This window comes from Thalia democratica, chromosome 2 (genome assembly GCF_965202585.1).
Source record: "Thalia democratica chromosome 2, ktThaDemo2.hap1.1, whole genome shotgun sequence".
NCBI classification, from domain to species: Eukaryota; Metazoa; Chordata; class Thaliacea; order Salpida; family Salpidae; genus Thalia; species Thalia democratica.
In genome coordinates, this window is record NC_139166.1 from 17,169,732 (window position 1) to 17,190,848 (window position 21,117).

The following is a 21,117-nucleotide window of genomic DNA, read 5'->3' on the forward strand; positions in this document are numbered from 1 at the left end:
ATATAAACATGTAAGAAGACATTAGGCTATACTTTATTCAAAACTTGCGTTTATGTGTAAGAAAACAAAAACAAAATGAAACTTATAGCTTAAAGTTATCAACTTCGGAAAATCAGTATATCGCCAGGTTAGTTTATGTAAAGGTTAGAAAAATGTAAGCTACTTAATAATAATATAATTTTAAAACATAAATAAAAAATATACTTACAATTAGCATGCCTATAAGATTCGTGAACAACAAGAAAAAACAACTCTTGTAACTAAAACACTAGGTTAATTACTGCTTTTAGTGTTTAAAATTCAATTATTGTATTGTGACGTAATTATAACTTAGGCATATAAAATCTTAAAGCTCTATTTATTAGAAATTTTGAAATTAGTTACTTTTGTTGGTTTTAATATTTGCTTGTACAAGTTGAAATAGTGGGGAACAGGTCAAAATTACACGAAGACAAAATTGCACGAGGGCACAAAACTGCACGAAGATACTTTCGCACCAAGGGTCAGTTTTGGACGTAGGGTCATTTTTGCACGAGAGTTAAATAAAGCAAAAGAAAACTATAAGATAAATTAACATAATACCAAAAAAAAAATTAATGCATAAAGTAATACTTATTTTATATGTATAAGTATATAACTTAAAATATATATTATATTATAAATATAATATATTATAAATTATATATTTGTAAGTATATAAGTACTTATACATAAATGTATAAGTAATAGCAAAAATTAAAATAAAAAAACTACTAATAAAAGTTGTTATAAAAATAAAAAAATAATAAAACAAAAATTAAGTAAAATAAAATAATAATAAAAAAAAAATCATTTTAATACAAAAAAAAAAAATTCAACCCGTGCAAAAATTTCTTCTTGCAAAAGTGACCCTTCGTTCAAAAGTGTCTTTTTGCAAGTTTATTACGTGCAATTTTATCCTCTCGTGCAAAAGTTTCTTCGTGCAAAAGTATCTTCGTGCAATTTTGTGCCCTCGTGCAATTTTGTACGCTCGTGCAAACTTTAACGCTACACTAAATAGAAAATAGTGATGTATATATCAAATTTTTTTAAGGTTAGAAATAAATCATTTAAATCAAAACATGAACGTATTAACTCGTTCCCTTTATTTAAAGAAGTTCTCCCGTCAGCATTCGCTATATTCATCTTCTCATCATTACTCATGCAACAATACGACAACTTGCAATTATAAATAAAAACTAACTTTAAAGGTGATTGAATTAAAAAATATTAACGCGTTCTTACTCGCAGTATGTCTGTGATGTTCCTATTAAAAATAATTGTTTGAAGCATAGTTTATCAGAACTTAGTCTTGAAACATATTTTTGAATTTTTGATTTGTTTGAACTCAGTATAAGCCAAGTTTATCAGCACTGAAAGCTTAATTAAATATTTCAAAGTTTAAACACTTTATCAACTGAGAAATTATTTAAAAAAAAAACATGAAAAAACATTTTTAAATCCTTTTAACAAAACAGAACATAAAATTAAGAAAAAAAAAATTGTTCTCACGTAATGAAAACAAATAAGATAAATTATTACAACGAAATTGAGCGAAATATAGTAAAAAACATTAATACCTGATTAATAAATGTTAGTTGTAATGAAATACTTTGAATTTTGTACTTTATTTATGATCATTAAAGTATTATACTCGACTAAGGTTTATGTTTAAAGTTTTTTGAATAAAATTTATTGACAGCCAGTGGTAAACAAAAACTTAAAGAACAATTTTTCAAATGAATATCAATTATTTCTATAAAATTTTAATAAATTTTATTCTGTTGTTTTTGTAAAAACGTAGTACTGTAGTCTGTAAGTATATAAAATGTTACTGATTTTAATTGTTTTAAATAACCACAAAACACACGTATATTAAGAAAAAGTTGAAGAAATTACGTTTTATAGTTGCAAAGTTTGAAAAGTGTTTATTACGTTTCTTTCTTTAAGTATTTGTTGATATTAAATCATTGTTAATAAAATACATACCGATATAATCCATGAAATTAATTTCATATGCTCGAGTTGTAACTTACTTTCACAAGCGTCGATGGTGTAACGGTTAGCATCAGTGCTTTCTAGTCACTCCATAACAACTTCCGGTTGATTCACCATTTACCAATAAAACTTTGGAAAAATACAAAAACTAGTTTCTATTCTCTAAAATTTTAGAACATTTAGACTACAACAACTGTATAGTGATAGAGGACCTGAAGGCTCATCATATAAACTAAGTATTACCATAAAAAGCTAACCTTGCTAATACATTCTAAATAGGACCTCTATGTGATATTTACCTAAGTACTGTTCAATTAGTTTTACAATTTATTACACATTATAATATAAACAAAGTAAACACACACTATAAAAAATACATAACATAATAGTCGATTAAATAATACTCAGCTTAAATAAGAATTACAGGTGGCTTTGGTTGGCTCACCATTCTACCAAAAGCAACGTTTATTCAAAGTTATCATATTTAAGCATTGAGAAATTATTCTTTTTTTTTGCAATCTCTTCTCTTATACAATTAAGAAAGCAGTGAAGCATGCATTACTGCTACACTCGCTTAACCTGTTTTTTTTTTAAAGTTAAAATTTGTTTCTTAGATTTTAAAATTAAAACATAATTTATGAAATTTAGTTCATATTAGGTTCTTTCCCCCTCCTAAAAAAACTAAAAAAATCATTTCACCAGTTAAGTTATTTTTATATTGCTATTTAAAACAATAAAAACTTTATAGAAAGTATCAAAAGACTTGAAAAAATACTTATATACATAACATAAGTGCACATGCAAAGTTATAAGTGAATTATATTTTAAAACTTTTTACAACAACTAAAACACTTAATATGTTTGTGTTAGTTCAAATTTTTATAAAGTCAGTATACTGAAGTCCACTTCTTTTCCTATCATCTTGTCGAAAAACTAACGTGTAATGTCCATATAACTTTTGTGTTTGTTAAAAATAGGAAGGTAGTTGTCGCCGAATGAATGAGTCCGAACATCCGCTAAGTCAGACGATGACCTTTAGTAAAAGTTTAAGTTGGTGACGAATCAATTCATCTAATTACATCGAACTTGATGATCTTCATCAAACTTACGGCTGTGACGTCATAATAGGCTGACATGAACTAGATTGTTCGTTGTAGTTGTCCATTGATATTTTAAGATGTATTTAGTTTTATATTTTTAAAATAAATGTTATATTTAGTCACTCAAGATTAAAAGACATTTTAAATGCTTTAACTTTTAAAACTTTTCAATAATTAAAACAAGTGTTTTACTAATAATATTAAGAAAGAAACTTTGTTTTCGTAAAGTAACTTTTAATAAGTGTAATGTTTTAGAAACAATTAAATTGTAATAATATTATCACAAAACTATTAAGTTTTTTAATAAACCCCAAATGAATAAAATAATTTAAATTCGTAAACAAATAGAGGAAGGAGATGTTTTAAAATATGTTTAAAATAATCAATTACTCCTTTTCGCTACACAATTTAAAAACAAATGGCTTGAAAAAGCTTTAAGGAAATAACAATCACATTTCGTAAATAAATAACGATTTTGTTTTTAAAACAATTGTTAAAATTAACTATGAGAGTTACTCCTATAAACATTTTTAAAGTATTTATCAAATATCTGCATCGATAAAAATTATTTTAATTTCTAAGATAATATTTTAAAATCATCTTAAAATAGCCAAAACGAAATTAAGTGTTACTTTTAAGTGAATGAAAATGACGTCATAAGAAATGTGCAAAACTTAACTCCCTTTACACAAGTACATTAAGTTTCAGTGAAAAATCAGCTGTAAATGCCTATTTGCTAAAACATACATTTGTTTAAAGACTACTTAAGAAGCTTTTTTTTAACAAAATAAACTTTTTATTTCAATCTTCACAATAACACACTGACGTTTAGTAGCTAGTTTTAAAAAATTTAACAATTACGAGTTATTTTAATGTGAAAACAAATTGAACAGTTTTTCAACAAATATTTTTCTACTTTCCTTATTAAAATGCTTTTTTTTTTCGAAGCAATAAAAAGTCCTTAAATGATTTGCTAGTACATTAGCTGCTTCCTTAGACTATTCATTTATTCTTAACCTCTAGTATAGAGTATTTGCTAAAAATTTTAAGAAATATCACTTTCTTTTTGACTAAACTTAGTTTTTTAAATCGAAATTTTGCGGTATCATTACACATAGCAACTTATTCGCAACATAAATTCAAAGAATTACTTGCTCATAACTTATAAGAAAGTTTTTTGCTGTCTGCAGTTGTTTAAAATAATCTTTTTCATAAGATAGATTTTCATTTTCTTACACAAAGGTAAATATAAGAATGGCTACAGATTCAGTATATCCACGATATAAACATTTGTAGCTTACTTTGAGCAAAATGCGAAACATTAGTTAGAAGCTTTTTGTAGATGTAGAGAGTAAAAGTCAACAAGAATCCTATTCATCGGGCTCATTTTTTGCTGCTAAATGTTTTCGTGGTTTAAAAAGTTCCTCCCTATACTTTTATAAAAAAACAATTGCAATGTGCACTTTTTCGTGTGTTGGCGTCTTAGATAAACTGCATTTTTTGTTTAAAATTGTGCACTTTGGCACTTGAAAAAAATATAAAGAAGGTAAATGATAATAACCACGAAAACAAGAAAAAAATAAGTATTTCTTAATCTTGAATAAACAACACTTTGGTTACGCAGTTTTTGTATACGTTTAACACATTAAATAATTTTAAAGCCGATTTTTTTAATAAACACTAAGTAGTTTTTACAAAGAAGATATTTAAGAGAAATGTAAAATTTTGTAGAAATAATTTTTTGGAGGTCGTCGTGACTTTTAAAACTCTATTTAAAAAATTTCTGAAATTTTTTTAGACTCAAGTTTGTATATAAGTTAAGTGAAAATTCATCCCACTTTAAAATACTAAAATGATTAATGATAAAAATCTGTACATCTTCTATTAATTAAAAAGGTGACTTCTGTATTTGTATAAATTATATACTACAGCAATTCAAGAACAAAATAATTCGCTGCGAGCAGGATTTAAATCTGAGCGGGCAATGCCCATTAGATTTCGAGTCCAACGTCTTAACCACTCGGCCATCGCAGCTCCCGTTGGAAATATACTTTTCTTGTTTATATAGTTAAGTAGTTGTCAATACAAAACAAATCATATTAAGAAACTAAGTAAATAAGCTTTTTTAAGTATATATAGTTTATAGTTACAAAAGACTAAACTTTTCAAAAATTTGTTATTTAAATGTTATTTAGTTATGTTTTAGTTTTGTTATTTAGTTCTTATATCCAACAATAACTACCAATAAATTTATATCAATACTAATTTACTCGTAATTATATTCAACAAAGTATATTCTTCGTAAGTAGATGAAAAATGATTAATTTAAAAAATAAACAATGCATAGGCAAACATAACTATTTTTTTTTAAATTGTGATGATAAAATTAAATAATTTTCTAAAAAATAGTTCATAAAGGAGCCTGACAGGGGACTTGAACCCCTGACCGTTGGATTAAAAGTCCAACGCTCTACCGACTGAGCTAGCCAGGCTCACATCGACACTGAAATTATAGCGTTTATAATTAAAATCGTTATACATTGTGACGTAGTAATTCAAACTTTGTGACGTAGTTATTGAAACTAATGTTGCAAAATGGAAAATACTTTTCAAATTTTTTATTTAGTATTTAGGCTGTTACAAATTAATGGTAATACGAAATTGTTAGTAATCTTTGAATTAGGAATTGTAGTAATACTAGCACTATTACTATCTATTAATAGTACTATTACTAATTATCTTTATATTTTAATTTATATAAGTTAAGTTTAGTTCTGGTAGAAAATTGTACAACAGGTTATTTATCTGTTCAAGTGTGAAACTATTTCTGCTGTTCAAAAAAGAAAAATAACACTTTTAGCAGAAAATACTTTCCAGTTTTATTTAAATGTTTAATTCAAAGAAATCATTAAATAAGTTTAAATAAAAATATTTCACACGGAAATCAATAATATAGTGAAAAAAAAACATTATATTAAGTACCAAAACAAAATAAAGTTTCATTGCAAAATTATGTTCTACCGAGACTTGAACTCGGATCACAGAATTCAGAGATCTGATAACTAACCAGAGAACCAGAGAACAAATTATAATTGTATGCTTTTTGAGCTCGTACTTTAAACACAGCCAAAAAAGTGCAAATTTATCTAAATTATTGTCCTTCATACTAAAGCTAAATCTAAATTACTAGTTATTTAATATATAAACCAGAGTCTCTGTAGTCTATTAAGTTTTTAAATGACTTTTGATTTGGTTTAGAAATTATTGAAAGTCATGATTTTAGTTTTTCTTCCTGGTCTTATTATATCACCTCTAATTGTAAACTATGCCATAAATACTTTTCTATGATAACTTTATATAAACTAAAATGTGATCCAAGTTTAAGTGTTTTTGAATCTAAATAAATCACAGTTTCACTGTTTTTTATTTTCTTTTAACAACTAAAACTTAGTCCGGCTTTTTTGAAATAATTTTTATTAATGTTTCAACTGTGTTGTACATGATTAAGAAAATCATGTTTTGTTTAATGCATTTGAATAACTTGCTTGGTGTGTTTATTAACTTTGTACTAATTCGTATTAGTTTTTATATATTTTAACTAAACATGTTTAAAACTAAACTTCTTAACACTTATTTAAAGGAACAAGTTTTTCTTAAGAATAAGTTACACTTTCTACACAAACTTTTTACTTAATCAAAAAGTTCGAACTTAAGCGGCAGAATTTTTACATTTAAAATTAAGTATCAAGGTTATTTGTTATTCTTAGCATTGCCTTTTTGTTTTTGTAATCATAAAACAATGATAGATCAATCGGCTTTTGTTGGTTACCATTAATATATAAATGGTGCAAGTTTCAATATTAACGACAGAACTAACTTAAAAGTATAACAATTATTTCAATAAAGTCTTCTAGATATTTGTTTTTTGAAAATAAAAGATGACAACAATTAAATGAATTATTTTTAAAATACTGCCTTTAAATACTTCATTAATAATTTTTAACAGTAATGTAAGTTTTATCACTAAAAATTTATTTTGTTAAAGAAAAAACTAATATAAAACAAGGAGTTTGCCTGTTTTGAAAAAAAAAAATTAAACTACTAATTATTATTGTGTTTAAATATTTGATGTTTTGTATATTTATCTAAAATTTAGTTGTTAACAAACTATTTAAATTATAACATGTTTTTTTAGTAAAATACTTCTTTATAAAATGATATTTCAAGAAATAGTTAAATTTGTTGATTTTAAAAATAAAAAATGTCAATTAAAACATTATTTATATTAATCACGAAAAACATAAAGTTTGAAGAAACTAAAATAGTCCTTCGAGCCGGAGTCGAACCAGCGACCTATGGATTTCTAACAACTGGTCTACTGTCCACCGCTCTACCGACTGAGCTATCGAAGGCGCTGGAATAATGCACAAATTTGTGTTTATAAACGTTAGTGTTTGAAGCACTTGTGCACTTAACAATTGATTTTGTTTATTAAGTACATCAACACGGCATATTTTAACATAAGTATGCTTTTAAAGTTGAAATTGTTTTGATTGCTTTTATCAACTCACTAGTATGGCATTATGCGCTTCTACTGTTAAGTTAATATATGCGTACCAATTGAAGTCTTTAAAGCTTAAAAATTTCTAAATACCAATTTACAAACAATATTTTGGAAGTAGACTTTTATAATAGTTTTTAATGCGTACCAACTGAGCTACCGAAGGTTGTTATAGTAACCATGATTGTTTTTTCTATATACTTAAATAATAAATGCATATCTTAACAATTTTTTTTAAAGAAGCTTGTAAACACCGAGAATAATATAAAGCTAAATTGGCTTGTTTACATGTGGTTTAAATTGTAATTGTAACCTATCATAGTTCTTAAATCTAAGTTTTTGCACAATTTTATTTGTAAACAGATAAATATGTTTTATATGTTTTTATAACTAAACAAAAATTAAATAAAAATTTTAAAATTGTAAAAAGAATATTTTATAGATACATTCTAAACTTATGTAAAACAAGTATTACTTTTAATTTAGATTAAAAATATCAAATTTAATAAAAGCTACCATAAAATGTAGGAAATAGTGTTTACAATAAAATTGAAATTGTTTACACTTTTGAAATTTTTTTATAAAAAATGAACTAATAAATGTTTATAAGTTAATAAATAAATGTTGCAGTGTTAAAATTTACATAAATTACAATTAACAAGTCATATTTTTAAACGGTTTAAAAAAAAAATTAAATTTAAATAAAACAGTAACTGATTTTATAAACGAAAAGTAAAGTAAGACTTATTTTCGTAATAAACAAATACAAATAAAACTATATAAATGTATTAAAGTATTAGTAAATAAATTTACACTAAACCTTCAAAGCATAATACGACTTTTTGGAATTAATTTCAAAGAAAAATACGGAGATGGGTTTGAACCCACGCGTGCAGATCACAAACTGTTATGACGTAATTATAGAGTAGTTTTTTTTAAAGAATTCCACACAATGAAAACTAGAAATTTTAAAATACAATTTAAATTATAAACATACCCCAAAGAGTTAGTATGTCACAAACTGCATATGTCACAACAGTTTTGTGACGTAATAATGGAAACGTTAATTAATGCATTATAAACGCTACGAATCGCTTGTAATTATTGTTACCCGGACTTGGAGCCTCACTGATTTCCTTCGAAATTGCCTCGGTCTCAGGCTCGACAATCTCATCAGATTCCAGGTTAGCAGTAGTCTCGGAACAACTCATTTCGGTGCACGAATGTGTGCGTGGCACTTTCAAAACTAATGCCTTTTTTAGGGGTTTTATGGACATAACTATATAATTTATGTAACTAAATATAATAAAACTAAGTAATGTTGTTTTATTATGTACAAATAAACGCAATGACAGCTCACAATAAGTCTAAACACTTAAAGTTAACAATAAGAAGGAAAACGTGCTCTGGATTCCCTTCTTGACGTGTCACTGGTCTCTGGTCACTCAGTTTCTAGCACTCGACGTTGGTAGATCTCGTTTACAGAGTCTTGATGAACGTGGCTTGATCTTCTTTCGTTTCCTTTGCGTAATCGGAGCGTGGCGATAAAATACAATATAAATAGGCACGATGATATAAATATGTATGAATATTACAATACAAGTACAATAGTAAGTAGATACGATAGTATAAATATGTATAAATATTACGACAGAATTATTTAAAAGTACGAAAACAACTTGTTCGTAGAAGTGTAGCTAAGGTTGACGCCACAGACTGTGTGGGCTTGCTCGATAAGATAAATGTTCAAGTTTGTTTCCTTGAACGCTGAGGACTCAATCGTGGAATTCAGTGTTCAAATTGATCCAAAGAAGTTGTCTGCTACAGTATGCGTAGGCTTATGAGTATGGCACGTTAACAACTCAAATCGAGTTGTTCGCCCCGTCGACGTTGTTGAATAAGAAGGTTTTCTCGGGTGTCATCTAGCTTTTCCAAGATGGCGACTAATGTTCAGAGCGCCAAGAGAAAGTTTTTCCAAAGTTTAGCTAGATTTTCCAAGATGGCGGCTAACGCTCAAATTTGCGAGCAGCAGAGTGTCGCTTCGTGCTTGTTTCGAGGTAAATGACCTGCTTCACGCTCTGATTGGGCGTATTTATAGTTTTTCGAATCTTTTTCTAGAATTTCCGATAATCACGCGATCTCTCATTTGATTCTCTCATTTTCCTGGACTTTGGACTGTAGATCACTTGATCTATCATTTTATTCTCTCATTTTCCCTTAGCCACACCCATAAACAAGCTATTTCCAGTTCAATCAAGAAATCAAAGACAAAAATCATTTTAACTAGCACTTATTTTGTTTGTGAAAAATAGTTTTTTAGGAAATTAGTTTTACTATATTTATTTGTTGTTTTTTAAAGGAAAAACATATTATCAAGTGAAAAACATTAATTTCTTTAAATTATCAAAATTTGGACACATAAGGGAAAATAGATTTTGCATAAGTGTCCTACATAATCACATGGGGGTCTGGCTCAGATTGTAGAGCGCTCGCTTAGCATGCGAAAGGTACCAGAACCATGCCCGGCCCCTACACATTTAAATAATGGTTACAATATATACTTTTATCTTATTTGATTTTTTTTAACAATTTAGCTAAAATAAATGAGAGCACAACACTCTTTATTATTTTACTTGTTTATTTTTTTTGTTTAATATGTAAAAAATACTAATCATTAGTAATAAAACTAGACCTTACTTTTAATACACAGCTTATTGCAGATCTTATTAGAAAAAAATCAGCTCATTGTTTTAATTATACATAATTTTTAAGAACTTATATTTGTCTGAACAAGTTTAATAAAGTTTTTAATAACTTATGATTACTTAATTCATTTTTAATTTTGCAAAGTCAAACATGATTTATTTAATAAAAAATGATTTAGTAAAATTAAATATGATTTAAGATATTCAAAGTGTAATAAAAACCGAAAGGTTTTTTCGTACACTAGGTCCTTTGATTAAATATTTTTGAGTGCTTTTTTTGCCGTTCCATAAACTATATAGTAAAATCAAACATGACTTAATTTAGTCCAGCATGATTTAGTAAAACTAAACGGATTTAATTGAGTCATACATGATTCAGTAAATTTATACATGACTTAATTTAAAAAATTCTGATTTAGTTGATTACAACATATTTTAGTTAGGTCAAACATGATTTAGTAAATCAAACAAGATTAAGTAAAGTATAAGTCATACAAAGGTTTGTGTAATAAAACATGATTTCGTAAAATAAAACTTGATTTAGTAAAATTTAACCTGATTTAGTTAAGTCAAATTTGATTTGATAAATTCAAACATGATTTAATAAAATTTAACCTGATTTAGTAAAGTCAAAAACTTTAGTAAAGTGAAAAATTATTTTTTAAAGTCTGACACGATTAAGTAAAGTCATACATTATTTAGTTTAAAACATTTGTTAGATTCTGATTTAGATAATAGAAATATTTTCTAGTATAGTTAAACACAGTTTAGTAAAGTCGAACGAAATTTGTTCCTTTTCTACTTATGTTTTTATAATAAACAAATTGTCTGAAAATAATTTAGTTTATGTAAAGCAAATACTTTTCATGGGTGAATTGAAATAGCGAAAAGGTTGATGTAATTCAGTATTTGAATTTGTATGATGAATATAGACGTTACAAAATGTAATTTTCCACAAGCCTCGATAGCTCAGTCGGGAGAGCGTCAGACTGAAGATCTGAAGGTCCCTGGTTCAATCCCGGGTCGAGGCATGCCTTTTACCTACTTAAAATGTACTTATCTTTTGTTCATGTTAAAATCACTTTACTTTATATAGTGATTTATTTAACATAGTTGTTTTGTTTCTTAACGTATATATTTTTTCAACGTTATGTAGTTGTGCTTTTTTATGATTTATGTTACAATGGTTGTGCTTTATGCATTACAATCCCCAAGGTCTGAGTTAGGAGATTACTTTTACTAACTAAATATAAATTAAATGCTAAATATAAGGAGTTGTAAACTTTTTAATACTATAATTATTATTTAATATTTAATACTATAATTATCATATTTAAGTTAGAGTCCAGAACACCTTAGTAACAACTATCTTAAAAACTAAGTATGTATAAGTATCAGAGTGATTAGTTATTATGCACTGCTAAATATATATAATACAAGTAAAAACTATGATAACAAAGTTTATTCTAAGAAAAGCTATCAAATAAACTCACTAAAGAAGCAACTGAACAACATAAGAGTAACAAGAAAACAATAATACTCTCTGGCGCTAATGTGTGTGGCAAGAATATAGGCAAAAAATAACAAAAATAATTTTTTGTAGCATAAGTTACTTAAGTAAGTTTTAGTTATTTGTAAATTACATTTGTTTATTTTATCAAGTTAAGTTTTACTAAGTTTGAAATATGTTCAACATTAACTGTAAGTTTTAAGAGACTGAAATAAAATTTAAAAGTTGTTGAGTTAGAATTTAAAATGTTTAAGCGACTTTAAAAGTAGAAAAAGCTTAAATATTATAAAACTTTTTCTAAATGTAGTTTGAACAGATAAAAAAAAGCTTTATGATAATCTTTTCGAATAATCACTCAGTTTATAAACAGAAAGGTTGTAATTATTTTATTAAAAGTAAGAGGGACTTAACATTTATTTTCTTGAAAAGTATAAAGTAAAGTGTATAAGTATTTATACAAATAAACTGCAATGCGCTTTAGTAAGACTTTAAAACATATATGTATACATATATTGTTAGGAATGATTTTTTTAAACGAAAAATTTTGTCAAAACTTTTTTTTAAGTTTATGTTTCAATAATTTACAAAACTAAACTAAGTTAAGTTAGCAACATATAATAAATAACTTACTGTTTATAAAAAAGAACATTTTGATTGTTATGAGTACTTAAAAATATTTAAAAAATTTTAAAACTTAACATACAAATAGTTTGAAATATAAAGATATAGCACAAAAGTTTCAAGTAATAAAGCTCACAGAAGTTTAAGTTACATAAACGTGCTTTAATTGACACGTCATAACGCTTACGTATACATATATAAATGCAAAATATTTCTTTTCACCGTAGTCCTACATGGTCTAGTGGTTAGGATTCCTGGCTTTCACCCAGGCGGCCCGGGTTCGATTCCCGGTGTAGGAACTTTTTATTTGAATAGAAAATTATAAGTTAGGTTTTAAGCTGTGTAACAAATTTCGTTTATAAACTACACAAATCTATGAACACCTTTATGTAACTTTTTGTACTTAAAATACATGAAATTAGATAAATTAAGAAATTAATAAGATGGATTAAACGTTAGCTTTAATCACATTTTAAATAAAATAGGTTCTTAAAAAAAAATCTATTTAAGTTTTACATATATACATCATAAAATAAACTTAATTAAACTAATTAGTAAGTAAGCATTCTTGAAAAAAATATATAGTGCTAAAGAAGTGTTATGTTCGATACTTTAGATGTTTAAGTTCTTATAAAGTTAAATTATAGTTCAATAAACCTAAAACGTATACAAAAGAGTGATTGTTTTTATTTAGTATTGTAAACTACATTAACGTTACTACCTTTCAAAATGTTATTCATTCATTGTTGTAAAATAAAAAAATTCGAAAAATTATTTCAAATATAGTGTTTAAATAACTGAAACTAAATAAAAGTTAACTTTTTTTTTGTTAAATATTGATTTTTTAGTGAAAGGAAAAAGTTTTAAAGTGTTTTAGTAAGAGTTTGTCGTAAAGGTTTAAAAACTATTGCAAAAGGATTATTCAGCTACAAAAAAATAAGTCGAATTCAATCAGTTGTTAACAGTTTTGCTTTAGGCAACGCTGACAAACTGTTTATAATTTGTTCTGTATTAATATGGATGTGAGGGGATATAGCTCAGTGGTAGAGCAATCGACTGCAGATCGATAGGCCCTTGGTTCAAATCCGAGTGTCCCCTCCTCTTCAACTAAAACAAAATAATAATTTTGATGTCGAATAGTTAAGCTTGATGACTAATAGTTTTGCTTCATTCTTAATTTTTTTTATGATGTTGAATAATTTTGCTTGATGCTTAATAGTTTTGGTTGATAATTAACAGTTTATGCTTTACGCAAGAAAACTTTGCTTGATGTTGAACAGTTAGGCGGTGTGTCTATACGACTATAAATTAGTAATATATTAATCAACAGCCGTACAACATTTGCAATAGGCTTACAGAAAAGCCTCTAGACTGTAATATTAAGATCTTTTAAAGTGTTTGTATTTTAACATATTAAATAATTTTTTTCGATTAACTATTCATTTCTTCTAGTATTTAAACTTTTATGTTATGCTTTTAATACTCCGAGTATGTTATAGTATGTACTCCGAAGTTATCTAAAACTTTTAAAGATAATTAAGTTATTACAAAAATAAAATAAAAGACCTTTCTGATTGCTTAACTAGTCAAAAAAAAAACGTAAACAAGGTTTTGATTTATTTTCAAAAAAATAAGTGTTAAAAATAAAATTGAAACCAATTGCTTTAGTGTATGCAACTTTAGTAATATTGTAATAGTAGTGCTACAATGGTTAACTCAAAGGTTACAAAAAGTGTTGTAATATCAGTAATTTATATTACCTTACAAGAATAATTTAAAAAGTATTTTCTACTGTTGCAACTTTAGGTTCAATAACTACGTCAGAAAGTTTGAATAGTTACGTCACAAAGAAGAAAAAGGAGGTACAGGGACACAAAAACGTACTTTTACACACTGGATCGGGACGAAATTTAAAGAAATCATTACCTCACGTCAGAAAAAGTGTTATGACTTACAAAAACCCGCAGATATCAAAAATGTGGCGTGACGTTTGGAATAAAAAGGAAGAATCTCTCAGTATTTGTTTTGTTAAGTCTATTGAAAATATAAGTGAGAACACAAAACCGTTGCCACCACTGAATTGCGGTGATCATGTCGTGATACTAAATCAAACAGGTAACTTTCCTAGCAAGTGGGGGAATAGTGAAGTGGTGGTTAAAATGAAGGACTGCCATCAGTGTGTTGTCAAGGTTGATGGATCAGGTCGCTTAACTGTTCAAAATCGTAAGTTTCTAAGAAGATTTACCCCTCCTGTTTGCAAATCTCTAAGTAATATCCCTTATCTGCGAAAAGCAAACATACCACTGTAAAAGTTTGTCTTTTCTGTTAGGTTGAGAAAAAGATTTCAATAAAAGTTTTAATGTTCTGTGTTTTTATAGAAAAAAGATTTTTTTTGAATAAGCATTGTGTAATTTCCCTCTGTACTAATGGTTTTCTTCAAAATTGATGTTGAACTGGAATTGCTCGGATTTGCTTTAATCTATAATTTCTTGACTTATATTTTCTACAGAAAGAAAACAGACCGCCAAAGTTTACTGCGAACAACAATGTGTCCGGGATGAGTGTGTGAAATTATCGGATCATTTGCAGCGTTTCCTTGTAAGACTTTACGATGCTTTTCAAGAGTTTCGTGACACCGATGATGCTAATATTCATTTATTGTAAAGTTGGAATGTTCACTGTAAATTAATGTTTTATGGTCTAATGAATGAGTTTCAGTCCAATGGTGACTACCTAAAGTTTGTAGTTGACTTTGCAGCAGACTAGTCTAACAGCCATCTATTCAAAGTGATCTTGGATGAGGACGTAGAGATTGACTTTCAAAAATTCGAACTGTTGATTGGTATCGAGTATTTGGAAATTAAGTGTAGCAGTATCTCGTCAGTGTTAATTGCTATCAGTAATGCACCTTCTACTTTGTTTAAAGTCAAAATATGATAAACATGTTTATCAGCAAATTAAGTGAAGTTTCAAGATGGTTAGATGAATGACGTGTGGTTTCGTTCTTAAAAGCTGAAAAGTTCAAATCGGTGAAGCAATTAAGTTTTTGAATGCTTGTATTCAGCAACTGAGTTAAGAAAAGTAAAGATTAAGCTTCAAATTTTTTGTTAAAGTTTGTTTGTTTAAGTTGTAGTTTGTTTTAACAAATCATTTACTAGTGAACTAAGTTAATCGTAAATTTTGAAATGATTTTTGTCTTTCTGAGTTTGATTTCGTTGAATTTTAGACCTGAAAAATGTTTTTAAGTTGTAACAAATTGTGTTAAATTTTTTTTTGTTTCACTAGGTAAATTTATCGTTTTATCTCCTTAGTAGATAAAATCTTGGGGGAGATGTAGAAGTATTTACCTAGTTTTAGTTATGTTTTATATTACAGACTTTATCATTCTTTTAACTAGTTTGTGAATAAACTCAACAAAGAAAGATATATTTATTTAGTAAGTAGAAGAAAATGATCAATTTCTATAACAAACAATGCGTAGGCAAACATAAATAGTTAATAAAAATTGCAATTGTAAACTTAATTTATTTTCTAAAAAAATATTTATCAACTAGTCTGACAGAAATTTGAACCCTTGACCGTTGGATAAAATGTCCTAAGCTTTACCGACTGAGCTAGCCAGGCTCATGTCAATATTGAAATTGTAGCGTTTATAAATAAAACAGTCATACATAATTTTTCTGACGTAGTTATTGAACCTAAAGTTGCAACAGTAGAAAATACTTTTTAAATTATTCTTGTAAGGTAATATAAATTACTGATATTACAACACTTTTTGTAACCTTTGAGTTAACCATTGTAGCACTACTATTACAATATTACTAAAGTTGCATACACTAAAGCAATTGGTTTCAGTTTTATTTTTTAACACTTATTTTTTGAAACTAAATCAAAACCTTGTTTACGTTTTTTTTTTGACTAGTTAAGCAATCAGAAAGGTCTTTTATTTTATTTTTGTAATAACTTAATTATCTTTAAAAGTTTTAGATAACTTCGGAGTACATACTATAACATACTCGGAGTATTAAAAGCATAACATAAAAGTTTAAATACTAGAAGAAATGAATAGTTAATCGAAAAAAATTATTTAATATGTTAAAATACAAACACTTTAAAAGATCTTAATATTACAGTCTAGAGGCTTTTCTGTAAGCCTATTGCAAATGTTGTACGGCTGTTGATTAATATATTACTAATTTATAGTCGTATAGACACACCGCCTAACTGTTCAACATCAAGCAAAGTTTTCTTGCGTAAAGCATAAACTGTTAATTATCAACCAAAACTATTAAGCATCAAGCAAAATTATTCAACATCATAAAAAAAATTAAGAATGAAGCAAAACTATTAGTCATCAAGCTTAACTATTCGACATCAAAATTATTATTTTGTTTTAGTTGAAGAGGAGGGGACACTCGGATTTGAACCAAGGGCCTATCGATCTGCAGTCGATTGCTCTACCACTGAGCTATATCCCCTCACATCCATATTAATACAGAACAAATTATAAACAGTTTGTCAGCGTTGCCTAAAGCAAAACTGTTAACAACTGATTGAATTCGACTTATTTTTTTGTAGCTGAATAATCCTTTTGCAATAGTTTTTAAACCTTTACGACAAACTCTTACTAAAACACTTTAAAACTTTTTCCTTTCACTAAAAAATCAATATTTAACAAAAAAAAAGTTAACTTTTATTTAGTTTCAGTTATTTAAACACTATATTTGAAATAATTTTTCGAATTTTTTTATTTTACAACAATGAATGAATAACATTTTGAAAGGTAGTAACGTTAATGTAGTTTACAATACTAAATAAAAACAATCACTCTTTTGTATACGTTTTAGGTTTATTGAACTATAATTTAACTTTATAAGAACTTAAACATCTAAAGTATCGAACATAACACTTCTTTAGCACTATATATTTTTTTCAAGAATGCTTACTTACTAATTAGTTTAATTAAGTTTATTTTATGATGTATATATGTAAAACTTAAATAGATTTTTTTTTAAGAACCTATTTTATTTAAAATGTGATTAAAGCTAACGTTTAATCCAACTTATTAATTTCTTAATTTATCTAATTTCATGTATTTTAAGTACAAAAAGTTACATAAAGGTGTTCATAGATTTGTGTAGTTTATAAACGAAATTTGTTACACAGCTTAAAACCTAACTTATAATTTTCTATTCAAATAAAAGGTTCCTACACCGGGAATCGAACCCGGGCCGCCTGGGTGAAAGCCAGGAATCCTAACCACTAGACCATGTAGGACTACGGTGAAGAGAAATATTTTGCATTTATATATGTATACGTAAGCGTTATGACGTGTCAATTAAAGCACGTTTATGTAACTTAAACTTCTGTGAGCTTTATTACTTGAAACTTTTGTGCTATATCTTTATATTTCAAACTATTTGTATGTTAAGTTTTAAAATTTTTTAAATATTTTTAAGTACTCATAACAATCAAAATGTTCTTTTTTATAAACAGTAAGTTATTTATTATATGTTGCTAACTTAACTTAGTTTAGTTTTGTAAATTATTGAAACATAAACTTAAAAAAAAGTTTTGACAAAATTTTTCGTTTAAAAAAATCATTCCTAACAATATATGTATACATATATGTTTTAAAGTCTTACTAAAGCGCATTGCAGTTTATTTGTATAAATACTTATACACTTTACTTTATACTTTTCAAGAAAATAAATGTTAAGTCCCTCTTACTTTTAATAAAATAATTACAACCTTTCTGTTTATAAACTGAGTGATTATTCAAAAAGATTATCATAAAGCTTTTTTTTATCTGTTCAAACTACATTTAGAAAAAGTTTTATAATATTTAAGCTTTTTCTACTTTTAAAGTCGCTTAAACATTTTAAATTCTAACTCAACAACTTTTAAATTTTATTTCAGTCTCTTAAAACTTACAGTTAATGTTGAACATATTTCAAACTTAGTAAAACTTAACTTGATAAAATAAACAAATGTAATTTACAAATAACTAAAACTTACTTAAGTAACTTATGCTACAAAAAATTATTTTTGTTATTTTTTGCCTATATTCTTGCCACACACATTAGCGCCAGAGAGTATTATTGTTTTCTTGTTACTCTTATGTTGTTCAGTTGCTTCTTTAGTGAGTTTATTTGATTGCTTTTCTTAGAATAAACTTTGTTATCACAGTTTTTACTTGTATTATATATATTTAGCAGTGCATAATAACTAATCACTCTGATACTTATACATACTTAGTTTTTAAGATAGTTGTTACTAAGGTGTTCTGGACTCTAACTTTAATATGATATATAGTATTAAAAAGTTTACAACTCCTTATATTTAGCATTTAATTTATATTTAGTTAGTAAAAGTAATCTCCTAACTCAGACCTTGGGGATTGTAATGCATAAAGCACAACCATTGTAACATAAATCATAAAAAAGCACAACTACATAACGTTGAAAAAATATATACGTTAAGAAACAAAACAACTATGTTAAATAAATCATTATATAAAGTAAAGTGATTTTAACATGAACAAAAGGTAAGTACATATTAAGTAGGTAAAAGGCATGCCTCGACCCGGGATTGAACCAGGGACGTTCAGATCTTCAGTCTGACGCTCTCCCGACTGAGCTATCGAGGCTTGTGGAAAATTACATTTTGTAACGTCTATATTCATCATACAAATTCAAATACTGAATTACATCAACCTTTTCGCTATTTCAATTCACCCATGAAAAGTATTTGCTTTACATAAACTAAATTATTTTCAGACAATTTGTTTATTATAAAAACATAAGTAGAAAAGGAACAAATTTTGTTCGACTTTGCTAAACTGTGTTTAACTATACTAGAAAATATTTCAATTATCTAAATCAGAATCTAACAAATGTTTTAAACTAAATAATGTATGACTTTACTTAATCGTGTCAGACTTTAAAAAATATTTTTTCACTTTACTAAAGTTTTGACTTTACTAAATCAGGTTAAATTTTATTAAATCATGTTTGAATTTATCAAATCAAATTTGACTTAACTAAATCAGGTTAAATTTTACTAAATCAAGTTTTATTTTACGAAATCATGTTTGATTTCACTAACCTTTGTATGACTTATACTTTACTTAATCTTGTTTGATTTACTAAATCATGTTTGACCTAACTAAAATATGTTGTAATCAACTAAATCAGAATTTTTTTAAACCAAGTCATGTATAAATTTACTGAATCATGTATGACTCAATTAAATCCGTTTAGTTTTACTAAATAATGCTGGACTAAATTAAGTCATGTTTGATTTTACTATATAGTTTATGGAACGGCAAAAAAAGCACTCAAAAATATTTAATCAAAGGACCTAGTGTACGAAAAAACCTTTCGGTTTTTATTACACTTTGAATATCTTAAATCATATTTAATTTTACTAAATCATTTTTTATTAAATAAATCATGTTTGACTTTGCAAAATTAAAAATGAATTAAGTAATCATAAGTTATTAAAAACTTTATTAAACTTGTTCAGACAAATATAAGTTCTTAAAAATTATGTATAATTAAAACAATGAGCTGATTTTTTTCTAATAAGATCTGCAATAAGCTGTGTATTAAAAGTAAGGTCTTGTTTTATTACTAATGATTAGTATTTTTTACATATTAAACAAAAAAAATAAACAAGTAAAATAATAAAGAGTGTTGTGCTCTCATTTATTTTAGCTAAATTGTTAAAAAAAAATCAAATAAGATAAAAGTATATATTGTAACCATTATTTAAATGTGTAGGAGCCGGGCATAGTTCTGGTACCTCTCGCATGCTAAGCGAGCGCTCTACAATCTGAGCCAGACCCCCATGTGATTACAAGCGATTCGTAGCGTTTATAATGCATTAATTAACGTTTCCATTATTACGTCACAAAACTGTTGTGACATATGCAGTTTGTGACATACTAACTCTTTAGGGTATGTTTATAATTTAAATTGTATTTTAAAATTTCTAGTTTTCATTGTGTGGAATTCTTTAAAAAAAAACTACTCTATAATTACGTCATAACAGTTTGTGATCTGCACGCGTGGGTTCAAACCCATCTCCGTATTTTTATTTGAAATTAATTCCAAAAAGTCGTATTATACAGTATACTACCAATTAAGTACGCACTTTTTTTGGTACGCACCCCACCTTAAGTACGCACGTATCCAGAAAGACAAAAAAATTCTAATTTTTTTATATATCATCAATTGCCTGTTGATTTTAAATCGCAATTGCTTCAGCATACTCTGGGCTGTTTTTGTCGTCAATTCGCACGAACTGCTCAATTAGTTGATGATTTATTTCAACTTTCATTTCGTTGAACAGGTGTACAAGGTCTTCAACATCTACCTCCTTTGCATAGTAAAGTCAAAATTTAATTTAAATGTACACACGTTGATGTTTTGAAAATGTTTGGTAAACACAATGTAGTTTGGTACTTTCCCTCTAACAAAACAAAATATGGAAAATATGGCTTAATATTCTTTTTTATATCATTGACTGAAATTAACTTTCTATATTAAATGTATGTATTAAATATGTAGAATTTTTTTATAGAAAAAATAAATCATTTTA

The 21,117-nt window shown here is 26.6% G+C and overlaps 9 non-coding genes across 9 annotated transcripts; 3 read left to right on the forward strand and 6 right to left on the reverse strand.

The window, feature by feature from the left end:
- Positions 1 to 5,068: 5,068 nt before the first annotated feature.
- Trnas-cga (transfer RNA serine (anticodon CGA)) lies at positions 5,069 to 5,150 on the reverse strand. Its single transcript has one exon. It is a non-coding gene; the product is annotated as a tRNA-Ser (tRNA).
- Positions 5,151 to 5,535: 385 nt separating this feature from the next.
- Trnak-uuu (transfer RNA lysine (anticodon UUU)) lies at positions 5,536 to 5,608 on the reverse strand. Its single transcript has one exon. It is a non-coding gene; the product is annotated as a tRNA-Lys (tRNA).
- A 1,833-nt stretch (positions 5,609 to 7,441) lies between these two features.
- Positions 7,442 to 7,528, reverse strand: Trnay-gua (transfer RNA tyrosine (anticodon GUA)). Its single transcript is given in 2 exon segments — positions 7,442 to 7,477; positions 7,492 to 7,528. It is a non-coding gene; the product is annotated as a tRNA-Tyr (tRNA).
- Positions 7,529 to 11,340: 3,812 nt separating this feature from the next.
- Trnaf-gaa (transfer RNA phenylalanine (anticodon GAA)) lies at positions 11,341 to 11,413 on the forward strand. The gene has a single exon. It is a non-coding gene; the product is annotated as a tRNA-Phe (tRNA).
- A 1,327-nt stretch (positions 11,414 to 12,740) lies between these two features.
- On the forward strand, positions 12,741 to 12,812 carry Trnae-uuc (transfer RNA glutamic acid (anticodon UUC)). Its single transcript has one exon. It is a non-coding gene; the product is annotated as a tRNA-Glu (tRNA).
- A 727-nt stretch (positions 12,813 to 13,539) lies between these two features.
- Trnac-gca (transfer RNA cysteine (anticodon GCA)) lies at positions 13,540 to 13,611 on the forward strand. The gene has a single exon. It is a non-coding gene; the product is annotated as a tRNA-Cys (tRNA).
- Positions 13,612 to 16,919: 3,308 nt separating this feature from the next.
- Trnac-gca (transfer RNA cysteine (anticodon GCA)) lies at positions 16,920 to 16,991 on the reverse strand. Its single transcript has one exon. It is a non-coding gene; the product is annotated as a tRNA-Cys (tRNA).
- Positions 16,992 to 17,718: 727 nt separating this feature from the next.
- Positions 17,719 to 17,790, reverse strand: Trnae-uuc (transfer RNA glutamic acid (anticodon UUC)). Its single transcript has one exon. It is a non-coding gene; the product is annotated as a tRNA-Glu (tRNA).
- Positions 17,791 to 19,089: 1,299 nt separating this feature from the next.
- Trnaf-gaa (transfer RNA phenylalanine (anticodon GAA)) lies at positions 19,090 to 19,162 on the reverse strand. The gene has a single exon. It is a non-coding gene; the product is annotated as a tRNA-Phe (tRNA).
- Between the last annotated feature and the right edge of the window lie 1,955 nt (positions 19,163 to 21,117).